General features: G+C 53.4%; 1 protein-coding gene across 1 annotated transcript in view; it reads left to right on the top strand.

Annotated features, from left to right (window-relative positions):
- Window positions 1–15,184, top strand: part of KAZN (kazrin, periplakin interacting protein) — a 389,882-nt gene that overhangs the window by 189,787 nt on the left and 184,911 nt on the right. The window lies entirely within an intron of this gene.

Here is a 15,184-nt window from a genome sequence, read left to right as displayed (position 1 = left end):
GCGTGATGATTAAAACATCGCCATTCATCCCACGCGCTGTACATCATCCCACCGGCCTGGCACTTCATCAAGGGCTGTGTGAATGCCGGGCTTCCTTGTCATCTTCCACGGGCTGCACGGAGGCAGTTGGTGGCAGGCATCGGGGCGGCGTGTCCCCGGAGCACCTTGGATACAAAAGCTGGTACAAGCTTGAAAGGCAGCGAGAGGCCAGGAGCACAGGCAAGGGCCTGCTAAGGGGCCGGAGGGTGGCTTCAGGGAGCAGGGCTGGACCCGGAGAGGCCACTAGAAGTCAGAGCTGAGGGCCTGGGGATCCTCCAGTCCCCACCCTCATTTTGCAGACCAGCGAGCTGAGGCGGGAGCTGCTGCATTCCGTGCTTGAGCGTTCTCAGGGCGAAAGACCGTTCATTCAGTCCTGCCTGCCTCCCCCAGGGCCAGACAGCACTGAGTTCAAGTTGCCAGCGCGTGTTGTGCTTGTTGAATGGCAAGAAGTGGTGACGAGAGAGAGTCTCAGGGCCACTGGCCACCCTGAGGTTAGCTAGAGCTGAGGTCTCCTGCTCCTCACTTGAGTGTGTGTTACCCCACCTATTAATTCTAATCATCACCACCATCCACCTATTATTAATTCTAATCATCACCACCATCCACACAGTGATAGCAATACCAATAAAGTTAGCAGCTTCCGTTTATTGAGTGCTTACTGTGTACCTGGCGCTGTGCTAAGCTCGTGACACACCTGAACACAGTCTCATGTGTTCCTGGAAACCCCACATGCTATCAAATCCTGCACTGAAAAATAGCAGGGCTTATGGGAGTGGGGTTTGGGAGGGGGCGCTCCAAAACCCGGAGAACCCCGTAACCAGAGCGCGCTCAGAAACGGTGGAGATCCCGATAAAGAGACTGAACAGTGGAATTTGTCCCCAGCTTCCCTGGGGGCCACTTGCGTGCATCCTTAAAGGAATACGTTTAAGGGTTTATGCTTTCTCTTATGAGATGTTGATCCCAGGAGGCATTCGCTTCTGATTAAGGCTATTTTCATCAAAATTAAAAATCGGATGCAGGCTGCCGATTTTTATCGTTCATCCACTGCTTCCACGCGGAGAAGTGTCTCCGAGCTCTGTCATCTCACTGCTACAATGTCCTCTGCTGTTTGTTTGTTTGTTTGCTTGCTTGCTTGTTTGTTGAGATCTTCAGATGCTGCTAAGGCTTTCTCTTCAATTTTGAGGACGCTTGCCCCTGATTGCTCCCAAACTTTGATGTGCTGGGGAAGATCACCCATAAATCCATAGGACCCCGTTCCCTCCTTGACCAACCCCAGAAGCGAAACTCATGACAAACAGACTTCATCTTCTTAAGTCCTCACACCAACCCAAGGAGGCAGGTGCTACTAAAATCATCCTCACTCTACAGACGGGAAAAGCAAGGGTCTAAGAGGTAAAATCACTTGCCCAAAGTTATGCAGCCAGGAAGTAGAGCAAGAATCCGCCCCCGAGCAGCCCGCCCCTGAACCTGTGACTCCGTCCACCGTCCGTCCACCTCACTGCCACTCCAGTCTCAGGACGTTTGCATTTGCTATTGTAAACTCCCTGACAGCAAGGGCTGCATCTTGCTCCTCACAGCCCCCGTGCACGGCATGACGCATGGCGCCGACTGGGCAACCAGAAATGTTTGCTTAGGTGGCTGTCACCCTGGGGAGGTTTCCCTGGGAGGTCCCACAGAGATGGTGGGGAGAGGGCTGTCCCCTGCCGGGGAAGGCGGCCCCGCCACCCTGACCGCGGCCGATCCCTAGGCAGTGCGCACGTCCTTGCGTTCCCCCGGTCCCAGACTCTGGCAGTTGCGCGTTGGTTTCCTGACTCACATCTCAGAAGGAAACCTGAGTGGGGCGGGGGGCGCTGCCCAGGGTCTGCCTGACCACTCTTACAGGCGGCATCTCCGCCTTTCTCGGCTCTGCATCCTCGGGGCCGTGCACAGTGCGGGCTCAGAGCAGCCTTCACACGTGTTCACCTGGCGAGACGGGCTGCCTTTGTCCAGTCGGCCCTTCTGCCACCGGCTGTGTCATCCTTGACCTGAATCCCCCCCCCACCCCAGTTCCCACCTCTCCTCTCCCTCCTGGGAGATGTTTCTGCGGCCCCATTGGAGAGATGCTTCATTTCTAAGCACATCATGATGGAGCTGCTGCTGGGTGGGCGCTGCTCCGGCACCTTCCTACCACTCTGGGTTCATGCCTCCTCAGGGGACCACCGGCCGGGACGCCAGCTGGTGGATCACTTCCTTAAAGCCAGTGCGCACCAGGCCTTGTCGTGCAATCCCACGGCTCAGGACTACCTTCCTCAGGGGCGGGCGGTGGCCCTGCTCACTCAGCCTCCAGCCGTTCTCTGCCCCTGCCCCTGGCACAGCCTGGAGCAGGGTGTCTGTTTCTGCTGGCCCTGTCCCAGCACTCCTAGGGACAGAGCCTTGCCTGCCTGGGTCCTGAAGGAGGGACACTGCTGCAGCTGAGCAGGGACCAGGCGGAGCCAACAAGGCGTGGACGGGGGAACAAAGATGCCACTACGTAGAGGCTCACTTGGAGTTTCCACTAGGGGCCTTTGGGGTCCCCTTGCAGAGGCTCAAATCTTGGCTCTCCCCCCTGTACCACCTGGGTTGGACTTATCCACTCTGGGCCTCAGTGTTCTCAGCTACAAAGTGAGATAGCAAGGCCTGTCTCCAAAAGTTGGTGCATATTAAGCAGGGAGAATAGCACCCACCATATATACAGGCTTAGGAAATGTTCTCTCTTCCCGTGGGACTGCGTCTTGGGGATGTATCTCCCTGGGGAGCTGTATCTTGGGCGTCTTCCTATCTGTCCTTCCCTCCCACCCCTCTCCGCCGCAGGGCCATCTGCCTGAGCCAGCCTCTGCAGAGCTCCATGTGTTTGTGTTCGAGGGTTTGGCTTTCCCGGGGCCTCAGGGAGGAGGGGCACCCAGGCAGCCCTGAGAGCTGAAGGCCAGCAGGTGTGGACGCAGCACCTGTCCAGGTTGTAGCCCAGGTCATCTTGTACAGGAAGTCCAGCTGCCTCCGTCAGCCACGCGGTGACCGATGGTGGCAGAGGGCCTGCTAGTGGGGCAGGAATGAGAGCTGCGTCCTGCCTGGGCCAGGAGAGGGGGAGACAGCAGCTCTATGATCAGAAGTCCCCAGCCCCCTCCTTACCTGTGGGCTCCACCCCGCCCTCCTGACCCCCACAGAAAGGGCCCCCCGTCTAGGCTTGCTCGGTGTCTCCAGCCTCTGCCCACGCCAGGGCCAGCAGTGGGCTTATTTCCAAAGAGCCAGATGGTCTCACTGGGTGCATTTGCCCAGAGCTCATGCCACTGGCAGGAGATGACAAATGTGGACCTCAGAAAAGTGTCTTTGAAATGGGGCTCAGGGGTATGGACTGCAAATTCCATGATCAGATACACTGCTTTTCCTGCCCTCGTTATAAGATGATAAGGGCTACCTTTTCCGGAGTGTCCCTGTGTGCTGGACTCCAGATCTCTCTCTGCAAGCGAGCTGAGCCTCTGCTACTCAGACCTGCCTAACACGTTTTTATTGAGCCTGCGTGTTGACTAGTCCTTCGGGCTACCATAGTGTTACCAAACCAAAGCGGGGCTCGGCTGCCCGCAGTCACCAATAGGCACATTCTAGAGGCAGAGGCTGCTGAGGAAGGAAGGAAGTTTTTATTCAAAGGCTCAATGATCCGGGAGAACAGCAGGCTCTGGTCTCAAAGCCCAAACCCCCCGAGAAACCCAGAGAAAAACCCCGCCCTCCTCAGCCAGGCCAAAACCAAAGGCGGCGTCTGGAGCTCCTCCTCCCACTTAAACTACCGTCCTTCGGGTAAGGTACCCCTTCGGGTAAGAGCCACAGGCAACCACTGAGTGGTCTCAGGCAGCTCAGCTTTTCTTCCAGCCACCGTCAGGCCTCAGGCGCCCTCCTCGGAACCCACAGGTGGGGCCAGCACCGTCATCGCCCACGTGGCTTCCAGGGCTAGAAAGTCCAGCAAACACACTGGCCAGTATGTTCACAAGGTGGGTAAGAGACCCATCCCGTCCTTCCCTTGGGTTTCCATTTGTTTCCCACATGGGACGGACCAGGGGCTTTCTCAGCCCAAACTAATACACACTCAGGGTGTGTCCACACCCCCTACCAACCCCTTCTTTCCCCCAGTTTAGACGGACATGTTCCCTCAGTACAGCACCACCGCCTGCCGCCATTCTGACCGCTGTTGCACGTGGGCCTGCCTCCCCCTGACCCCACCCCCAATCGGGTGCTGGAATTGAGGAGGAGGGCTTTCCCCCTGTCCAATTGTTTTACTAGCCTTGTGCGTGCTCAGTCTGAGGCTTCCTCCTGTCACCGCCTTGCCTGGGGGCAGGGGGTCTGCCGCCAGGCTGCCAGGCTATCGGTGTCTATAGTGCAAAAGACGAGCTCAGTCTGGGGGAAGGCTCTTGCCTGCTGGGTCTCCCTTGCAGTGTTTCAATCTCCTCTCCTAGTTCCTCACAGGAAGGGAGGGATCTCTTCCACAAACCATGGGGCCCAGGTCAGGGAGGGAGAAGCACGTTTCCCAGCCACTCAGGTGTTTCTGAGCTTGTTGGGGCCCAGCCAACGTTCTCAGGAAGTAGACTTTCAGAATTAGTAACACTAGACGGTGTCATGGGCTGAAACTCACCTGGTTGAGGAAGCCAGCTGGAGAGACACACGGGTGCAATTATTCTGGAAGCCCAGCCGACCCCAAGTGCCAAGAAGGTGGGCGGTAGGACGGTGACGGTTGTTTTTCATTTAGCCCGGCCATCAGGGGCCTAGGGAACAGGACTCAGAAAATAGACAAAGGCCATTAACAGTTTGTTTCCAACCCGCTAAACCGATGATGCCTTTAAGAATACAGCACTTCTTTCCCACAGTCCCCTGCCTGGGTATCCGTCTCCCTGCTACACCTCGGTTATTTTTATCTGTTGCCTATTGCTCGGAGTGGAATTCTTTCTCAGCACTGCTGATAAGAAGAGTCTCTAAATGAATTTGCACCTTGCTGTATGGCTCCATGGCCACCTTTTTGATTTCTGTCAGCAAATCCCAGCTCGGCCCAACACCTCCCCCAACATACACACACAACTACACCCTTAGAGTCGCTGCTACTCACCTCCCGATCCATTTGTCACCCAGATGCACAAGGGACCAGGTGTGGTCTTGCACTGAGAGGGATCCCTGCTCCACCAGCCCAGGGCCCATGACCCGGGTGAAGCGTCATAAGGCCCTCCTGGCCTTGGCATCGGCCTGGAACCAAGGCCCGGCGGCTGCCTCGCAGCCGGGACGGGAAGTAGCTCACAGTGGAGCAGCTCCTGTGGGGGAGGGGGCACGGTGCCCAACCCAGAGAAGGGCCGATCCCATTTTCCTCGTATTTCCTTCGTGGAAATACGAAGCCCAGGCCGAGCCAGCCCAAAAGCATGCGACGAATGGCGGGGATGGAACTGGAAACGACCTCTGAGGTCTTGCCTTCGCCATTGGAACAGAACGTTCCAGAGTGAAGAGGAGAGGAAGGCTGTTGCACCGTTTGAAAAGAGGGAGAGGCTGCTTCTGCTGTCTCTGTCAAAGCAGTTCTATTGAGGGATTGATTTTTCAATAAGCCACCAAAATGACGGTACATTTACTACTTATGTTACTGAGGAGGAGCACGGAAGTAATTGGAATATGCCACCGGAGTACGGCAGGCGGGTAATGATAGGACTCGTTCCTTGGGGGCTTGGGCTCCAGTTAGGCAGTAGTTGTTAATGGCCGGGATCTGCGCTGTAAAATCGGGTAAACACCACTGAGGCGTTTGGAGATGCCGTGGCACTTGTGAGGATAGAGGCCATAGAAATGGGGGAGGGCGCCCAGGAATAACTCTCCCCATGTGCATTTACTAAGTAAATGTAGAGTCCACATTCCCCACTTACACAGATGCCAGTCTCGGAGGGACCTGTACTTTTCATAGGTTTCTTAAATCTCAGATTATTCTCATAATGACAATAGCTATCGTGCCCATTGTTCTAAGATAAATAAGCATCTATTTGTTGTCAGGCTCTTGCAGGCTCAGTCAGAGATTTTACAATTCAACAGAAACTCAGATTCCTCCTCTCCTGCCATCACTTGATGCTTCTCTTTGGGAGGTGAGCTGCTTAATTAAGCAGAGAAAGCAGAGAGATGCTTTGGAAATTATCTCCAGCCACATGCAGGGCTTTGCGCACAGGACACTGATTTGTACTCAGGACAGAGGAAAAGAAGCTTAAATCCACCAGGATAGGTTTGAGTTCAATGTCAGGGGAGAGAAGGGTAAAGGATGCCTAAAGGTAAAGAGCACAGGTTCTGGAGTCCAATGGGTTTGGGGTCAAGACCTTGCACACGTCCAGTTGCTTCTCTGAAACACATCATCTCCTTTGTAAACTGGGGGTGACAGTACCCCCTTTGGAGGTTATTAGGATAAAATGAAATAAGGTCTATCAAGCACCCCATGCAGTCTCCGACTTGTAACTCACTACGCACATCACCGATTATCGACTGTCGAATGGTGCGCCCCGTGAGAATGCATGAGAATATTCAGAAAGGAAAGGGACCCAGAGAAGCTGCTCCGATCACAGGCCTGTGGACCGAGGCACAGCCACCCAGCCCGGGGGTTGCAGGACTCTGTGCACTGGGCTGTGTGTGGCTCAGAAGAGGGCCCTTAGATACTCTGGGGCCCAATTTATTGCGATGTTGAGGATACCCTCAGATTCATTAGCCTTTCGGGGACTTTCTCCCGATGAAATCTGTTGTCACTTGATTTTCTCTGAGGCCATTTTGCTCATTTTCTGGGAACCATCCCAGCCATTTCAATTCAGGGTCCCTTAAGCTGATGGCCAAGGTGACCCACTTTTTTTCTTGTGGTAATAGTGTTCTTGAGATATGATTCATGTGCTATGTAACCCACCCACAGGGTACAGTCCTCGGCAGCCTCTGCTCTACTTTCTAGCTCTATAGGTCTGCCTATTCCGGAAATTTCACATAAAGAGATTCATACAGTACCAGCCTCTTGTGATTGGCTGCTATTACCCTAATGTTTTCAAGGTTCCTCCATGTTGTAGCATGTATCGGCGCTTCATTCCTTTTTATGGCAGAACAATGTTGTATTGCATGGACATGGCCCATTTTGTTTAACCTTTCACTAGCCAAGGGACACCTGGTCATTCGCACATGTCGGCCATTGCAAATGATGCTGCTGTGAACAATCACGTACAAGTTTTCCCCTCAGTTCTGCTTCTCCCTGAAAAACAGACCTCCATGGCAACAGCTAAGTGTTGGCAGTATGAACTAGAGTTAAAGACAACATACTCTAAAAAAGAAATACATTTAGAGAGCGATCCCCAAATACCTTTATTTGCACTCTTATTCCACTGGCATGCACCGGGAGGCCTTCACAGAGCAGCCTCTGGAACTCTCCAGTACGGGGGCTGGAAAGCCATCTCTGCAGACATCGTTCCCTGCGCCACCGCGTGCATCCTGTGAAGATCCAGGAATTGCAACTCCCTGAAGCCAGTGTAATAAGAATGGAATTGTAAGTAATTCCTTTGTGGCTAATGGGAGCTCAATCTGACAGCCGCTCGTGCTTGCCTCTTGGCTGTGGCCACGCGGGCGTCAGGAGGCAGATGCCCAGGCCAGCTTTAGCCTCTGCTCAGTGCAGGTCCTGTACCCGGCGCACCTTGTGCATCAGCCCATTTTGTCCTCCGACACGCCCGCGAGATGCAGGAACTATTACAACGCCTGTTTCACAGGGGAGCAGTCAGAGGTACATGACTTGCCCAAGGTCACACGGCAAGAAGTGGCAGAGCTGGGATTTAAATCTGATTCTTTCATCTTCTAAAGTTCAAGCTCTGAGCTACTATCTGCATGACTGTCTGCATCTTTGAAAATCCACCTCAGCTCTGTCCTGAGAGGTGGAGGAGAGGTACGGATAGCCTTAATCTTTAACTTCTTTCATTCACTGCTTTTTTTTTTTTTTTTTAACCCCTGATCTGAACGGATCTGAAATCTGATTATCACTCTCCTACTCTGAACCTAATTAGAATGGCCTTCGGGGTTTAAGGCCAACAGGGTTGCCTGACATCAGACACCCTTATCTGTCTCCCTCTTCTATCACGTCCACCCTCCCTTGCTCGAGCTAATGGGGAGGGCAGGACCATTTTGCCCTTCAGGGCTTTTCTGAGTGTCTAACACTTCCCTGCTCTCTCTCCTTCTGTTTCTCCGCTGTGTATCTTTAAGCCTCTTATATCAATCACCAAATATCAGTAAAAGAAAGTAACTAGGATGTAGTTACTGGGCCATTCCGCCTTGATGCCCCACCTGCGTGTCACCCACCCCGGTCTTCACCCCCCTCTGCATTCTTAAATGCCTCCTCTTTTTTCTGGCATTGCAGTCAGGGAGGGAGACCTGTAGACTGTCTTCCGGGATTTACTGAGATTTTCTCTGCATTCTAAGATGTAAATATTCCATGGACTTTCCAAAGAAAATGGGTATTTTCTGTTTGGTACCCGCAAATTTATACTTCACACATATACATACACATATTTTGCACTCGACGCACACGTGTGCTACATCGAGACTGTTCATTGTGTCTCTAGAATACATCGAAGTGAAGCAAGGCTTATCAGCTGAAAATATGAAGTCTTTTCCCAACAGACCGAAATTGAACTATTGGAGGAAGCCGAGTCTAAAGAATGAAGCATCTGTCTGCATTTTGGCGCTCGGGTTGGTCATGAAAACAATTTCCTCTTATCAGATTCAAGTTGCCAAGAGGGTTGTTTTGCCTTCGCTCAGCCCTCTCGTCTTTAGTGCATGTGATTTGCAAAGCCCTTCCTGTTAGAAGGAATAGAAAGACAGACACTGGAGACAGAATTCCTGCCCTACAATAACAGAGCAGGAAAGGAGTACCAGTGGGGTATTATTATCATTACACCTTAAAGAGTTCTAACAAAGGACCCAATTTCCTCCCTGATGTTTCTTGCTTCCTGGAGTGCTAATGTAGACTTGCTGTGTTCTGTTCCTCTGATTTCCTTCTAGGGGATCACCCCTCCCCATTGTTAACCCATCTAGTTCAAGCAGTGTTCGGTCCTGAGCAAGAACTACAGCAGGTAATATCAGTCCTGAGCATCACAGCCCCTGGGCCACACTGATCGGTTCAAGGATGGGCACTTGACCCAGTCAGGACCAGAGAGACACAATGAGGCCTTTTCTGAGACCACTGGGCGAGAGATACATACTTACCAATGAATGAACTTGAACAAGGGAGGAGATGAGGCTGGAGCTGCAGGCAGCCATCTTGCCACCAGGAGGAGAGCGCCCATCTAAGCAGGAACCCAACACAGGGAGAGAGGCCAAGTAACGCTGAGAGAGCGAAAAAAGGGCTGGTGGTATCATTTGGGCTCCTTGGCCAATTTATAACTGAAAGTAGAATTACCTTTGGACTTCCCAGTTACGTGAGCCAATAATTTTTATTTAAGCCAGGGTGGGTTGTGTTGTCCATCATTTATAACTCAAAGTCCTGGCTGACCGCAGTGCCTGTAGAATGTGCTGGGCACACGAAGGGAGAGGGTCTAAATATGAACAGGAAACAGCCCTGCCTCTCAAGGATCTAATGACAGAGTGAGAACTTCACAGATCTGAAATCGTCATTAAAAGACAACTCGACAGTTGCTGTAGTAAATGTATGAACCAAGCGCTGGGGGCGCCAGAAGAGGAAGTGAGTGAGAAAGCTTTTTTGTCTGTCTGCAAAAGCCTTTGGCCAAGAGAAGTTTCGGGGCACCCGTGTGGGGCTGTTGAACCTGGGAGGAGGCACCTGCCGCTCGGGGGTGTCATGGGGCCCAGCCCCACAGGATTTCCCATTCCAGTGCATTTCCAATCAGTCCAGCTCCTGTTCCAATCAGACCCGGCAGGGGTTTAATTGCTTCGGATTGATTTTTGCCAGTGGTGCCTCCCAAACCCCCAGCCCAGGGACGGAGAGGGATTCATCACGTCAGGGAGGCTCCCCACTGACGACGGCGCAAACCAGCCAGGGGTGAAGGCGTTTAAACGAGTTTTTCAAATCGGCATCCCCACGGTACCTCGCATACGAACAGGCTTTCGACAAGTGCTGATGGGCTGCTTCGGGTCAGCAAAAACGCAGCAACGGTAATCACAGGAGCTGCCATTTTTACCTGCTCACAATATGCCGACACTGCCTGAGCCCTTCACGTGCATCCCAGGGCGTGCTCAGCTTTGCAGACCAGCGCACGGGGCCAGTTTCACCAGACACTGGTCACTGGAACTATTACCAGACAGGGGCCTGGCCCTGGGTGGGTCTGCCCCGGGCCAGCGGTAGTGTGTGGATTCTTGACTTCGAGTAGGAAAGTGTCACAACACGAGTCCAGGTGACTCTGAGGATGCGTTCATTAAAGCTGGGGACAGTGAAACAAGGAAGGGCTCAGCGTAGAAGAAGCAACAGGAGAGCCGAGGCTGGGCTGCCTGAGCCCCCCGGGAAGGCAGAGAAGAGGGGGCCTTGGGGGACAGGTTCCCCTGACTGTAAGCCTCGGGGTCCCTCAGAGTTTAGGAGATGGGTGCCTGTGGAGGAAGAAGAGAGGGAAGAGGAGAGGAAAGGGAATGGCTGGGCTGCTCCTTTGTGTCTCCAGGGAGGTGACCTCCTGTACGTGGCTGTAAATGACTCAGCCATTGTGTTCGGCTGTCTGTCAGTTTCCCTACTCCACTCCCCAAGCAATTTTCCCAGCGTCTCACTATCCTGTCTCAGCACAATGCACGGGCTTTATTGGTTAGTAATTGTTTTTATTATCGCCCCTACAGACACGGTCTCATTTAATCTCCATGGTAACGCCAATGCAAGGGTGATGCTGTACCCATTTTACAGAGGAGGGAGGAGAGGCTAAGTTATCTACCCAGCTAAGAAGACACAAAGAAGGGATTTAATCCTGTGGGGGTCCCTGTGCTCCTGTGGTTCTCACGGGGAAACTTGAGAGTTAAAGATTGTAGCCTTAGTTGCTAGGCTTAAGCAATTAATGCTGTGGAGAGCTGCTATTCCAGGAACTGGGGGGCGTGACCTCCCGGACTCCAGGAGGTCCACAGGAAATTCAACCTTTGCGCCCCAGGGGATCTGCAAGCCTTGGAGACGGCTTCTGAGCCACTGTGTTCCAGGGAGGGAATGTCTGTGTTCCAGATAAAGAATTGTTGATTGACAGATAAATAAGTACTAGGAAAATTACCGTCGGACTACAACTCTTAGCCAATTAACCTTTTTTCCAAGGTCCTTACCCACCCTTTCTTCTCCTTATAAAAAAGGTCAGCTGGAGATGAGATGTTAAGATGGGTCTTGAGGGTGCGTAACCCGCTGTCTTCTCAGATCGCCAGCATCTGAATGCAGCGCCCATAAAGATTCGATCCTTGTCTCTACTTGTTGGTTCTGGCGGTGACAGGCAGCACGAATGCCGACTTCTCTGGTTTCAGTTCCATTTCTGCCAAGAAAAGACATTTTCTGTAGCCGGGTCTTTGTACCCCTGGAGGAGCCCTTTGCGATACCTGGAGTGTTGTGTGGGTTGTTGTTCTCACATGTTTACCATTGGGACGGGATGCAAAGACCAGCCAAGATGTGTCGCTCTGTGTGGCAAGCAGCTCCATCTCAGCAGCAGACACCTACCCCTCAGCAGGACTTTGGGGCTCTGCTATGTTGCAGGGTCAGATATGGTTGAGGAAACCTCTGCTCTCACCTGGAGTGTTCCAGAAAACAGGTGTGTCTGTGTTTCAAAGTCAGCTTTGAGCAGAAGTGGAGGCTGAGGCCCAATGGTCCTTACCGGTCTTCTACTCAGCCAGAGACGTGAAACTTGAACTTCCTGTTTAATTTTCAAAGACTTGTATTGAACACTAGGTTTGGGGACCCAGAGATGAACTGGATTCAGTTCCTAACCTTAGGGAACCCTGTCTTGCCTGTCAGAGAGAGAGACAGACGTGTCGATAACCACAGTACAATCCAAGGGTGACGGTGCCATTTGGTGTGCACAGGCAGAGTGCTCAGAGGGCCCAGGGGAAGGAAGACTTCACTCGGCTAAGGAGTCATTTCAGGGGACCTTTAAGGAGAACAGGGGTCAGTTTGTTCCCGGAAGGATGAATAGGCGTTTGTAAGTAGAAGTGAGGACGCGGGCACTGCAGGCAGGTGGGACCACACAGGCCGAGGCACAGGGACTCAGTGTGTGTTTGGGGCAGTAATTGGTCCTCAAGGGCTGGAACAGGGTGGCGGGGGGTGGGGGGAGTACAGCTGAAAGACAGCCAGGTTCGTTCATTCGTTCTTCAGTCACGATCTTTGATCCAACGAGGAGGCCGGTGTTGCGTGTCGGTTATGAGTGAGACACGAGTTCAGGAGAGGAAAAGGCCACCAGATTCGGGGAGGGCTCCTTCTTTCCAAACCAGGATGCTCGGCAGGAGCAGGGGGCGGGTTCCACCCCCACCGACAAGCTTCAAGGAAGTGTCCGGAGAGCCGAAACCATTCTGTATAGGACCGCGTGAAACTTACAGGAACGGCTTCCCACTGAGAAGCGAGAAAAGCTGCAGGCACCATGCTGAGGGACTGTCCCACCCCTGGTTCCCAAATGGGATTCGCCAAGTCCCAGGTGGGTGGGGCACGGCCATAAACTTTGACATTGAGAGGCAGCAGGAGCCAGGCAGTAGAGGAGCTCTGCTCTGAATTCAGATCCCAAGGCCCATGTATCAACTGCACTGCTTTCTGGCTATCACTTCCCCTCTCTAGACCCCTGTCTTCTTCTGTGTGAAATGGCATAATATGGGACCCCACCCGCAAAGCAGCCGTGATCTTCTGGGACGCAAGAGAGTTACGAAGCGGGAAAAGCTGCCAGCAGGGCCCTCTGGTATAACCTGCTCTCGGTGTTTACCCGGCACCATGCCCTACGCACCACTGAACCCTGCTGATCAGATTAAATGGCAAACCCCTGGGGCCATTTCTTCAATGGTACCTTTTCTCCTCCAAAATGGATTGGCACATGCAACAGGAAGCTAGTCAACGTCTAATGCAAAGATCCTGCGTCCTGCAGAAACTTTCTACCTCTGCCCCCACCCAAGGTCAGGGACACCTTTCTCCACACCAAACACCACCTCTGGAGAAGCCAAAGGAACAGCCTTTTCCAGGCAAATGTGGACACAGTGCCTCTCCCGTATGAAAATAATCGCCCTGGGACTGGTGGAGCTAATGAAGGTGATAATTAGAATTGATTAGGACCTGTCATCTAAAGTTCATTTGGGCTTTGAATAGCATCCACAATGCGTCTGCTTAGCAGGGACGGCAGATCTTCTAGATTTGGTGTATTTTAAAACCAGATCTTTGAACCCTGGCTGCTCCTGGTCTCCCTCTCCCACCTCTGCCATCCGCTGCCCGGGTAGCCTGCCCCGCCCGAGGAGCCTCGAAGTTGTGACCAGTGAACGCCGTTCTTCTTGCCAGGGACCCCAGGCCAGAAAGATGGCTGGCCTGCCCTCTGAACGCACAGTCCCATCCAGGCTGCCCTCCTCCTTGTGCACTGGACTGTCCCTTAGAAAGTCCTGTACACCCAGCACCTCAGAATGTGACCTTATTTGGAAATAAAACCTTTGTGGCTGGAACTAGTCTAGTTAAGATGGTTACAGTGGGCCCTAATCCACTAATCCAACCTAGTGTCCTTATAAGAAGACCATGTGGAGACACCCGGGGAAGGAGGCCACGTGACCACAGAGGCAGAGGCTGGAATGATGTTTCTGTAAACCAACGGACGCCAAGAGCTGCCAGCGGCTACCAAAAGCTGGAAGGGGCACAGATGGTCCCCTAGAGTCTCGCGAGGGACTGGGGACCTGCCGACACCTTGATTTCAGACTTCCAGCCCCCAGAATTGGGAGAGAATACATTTTTGTGTTTTAAGCGACCCAGTTTGTGGCGTTTTGTTAGGGCGGCCCTAGGATACTCATACAGTGACCAAGCTCTTTGTCCCAACTCCATACCCTGTGCTTGGGACTCTCTTCCAGGGTCCTGTGCCCCCAGTTCTTTTCCTATCCCACCCCCACATCACCTGTCCAGCCCCAGCTGAAGATCTCAGGTGAGATGAGATACCTTCTTGGATCCTCTGGATCCTCTGCGTTGGACCCCCAGAGCCCTGCACATGCCCTCCTGATACGCACCGCACTTTATCACAACTGCGTGTTCCTGTCTGCCCTCACCGCTAGACCGTAGATTTGGGAAGGCACCGCCATTGTGGGGCTTGTCTCTGGCTTGTCCCTGGTGCTGACATTGTGCCTGGCATTCAGCAGGACCCTGGGAGGGTTTGGTGCAATAGTAGTTGCAGCAGCATTCCTGGCCACGAGGAGCTATGCTCTGAGCTCCTCTCGGCCTCTGCCGCCACCTGCTCCGTGGAGATGAGATAGAAGCCACCAGGGTCACTGTGCAGTCCCATTCAACTGGAGGCTGTGGGACCCAGCTTACAGGTCAGCTGAATATCCTTGTGTATGACGCATGGGTCAGGGAGTGTCCACCCACCTGGACCGCGGGCTCTCTCGCTTGCTTGTGCTTGTGTCCTGCAAATGACGTAGCACATGGTTGTCATTGGACAGAGTGCTATTGTTTGTGCTGTGAATGGTAACAGCAGTGTCCTCGCTAGGACTTTTTCTTTTCACTCGGGGTCTTTGGAGACCCCAGAGCATGGAGGCATGAGGTGGGCTGCGGGCGGGTCAGCAGCATGGCCCTGGCCCAGGGTGCTGGTGCTCGTGCCCGGCTCTGCGCCCTCGTCTGTGCCCTGCGGAGCCTGCAATGTGTAGAAGGCTCTGGGCTTCTCAGGCGGGCAGAGGGGAGATGGAGGCACGGCCGCACCGCAGGAAGGACAGGAGCGCATGGGGCGACTGCAGGGAAGCTCAGCCAGAGCGGCCTCCGATGCCAGCGCCGGGGAGTGGAGGGGTACTGTTCTGACACCACAGGAACAGCTGGCTCCACCGCCACGACCACCTGCTGCGTCACCCATCGGGCACTTACGGAGGCTGGCACCATTCTAACCCTTCCCCTGGGAAGGAGCCATTCTATAGATGAGAAATCCAAGGCTCAGAGAGTCGAAGCGACTCACCCAAAGCCACACAGAAGAGAATTGGGATTCAAACCCCAGGTGAC

This window comes from Pteronotus mesoamericanus, unplaced genomic scaffold, assembly GCF_021234165.1.
Source record: "Pteronotus mesoamericanus isolate MK-2021 breed Mesoamerican mustached bat unplaced genomic scaffold, CSHL_Meso_final contig_557, whole genome shotgun sequence".
Taxonomy (NCBI): Eukaryota; Metazoa; Chordata; class Mammalia; order Chiroptera; family Mormoopidae; genus Pteronotus; species Pteronotus mesoamericanus.
This window is presented reverse-complemented; position numbering and strand designations above follow the sequence as displayed.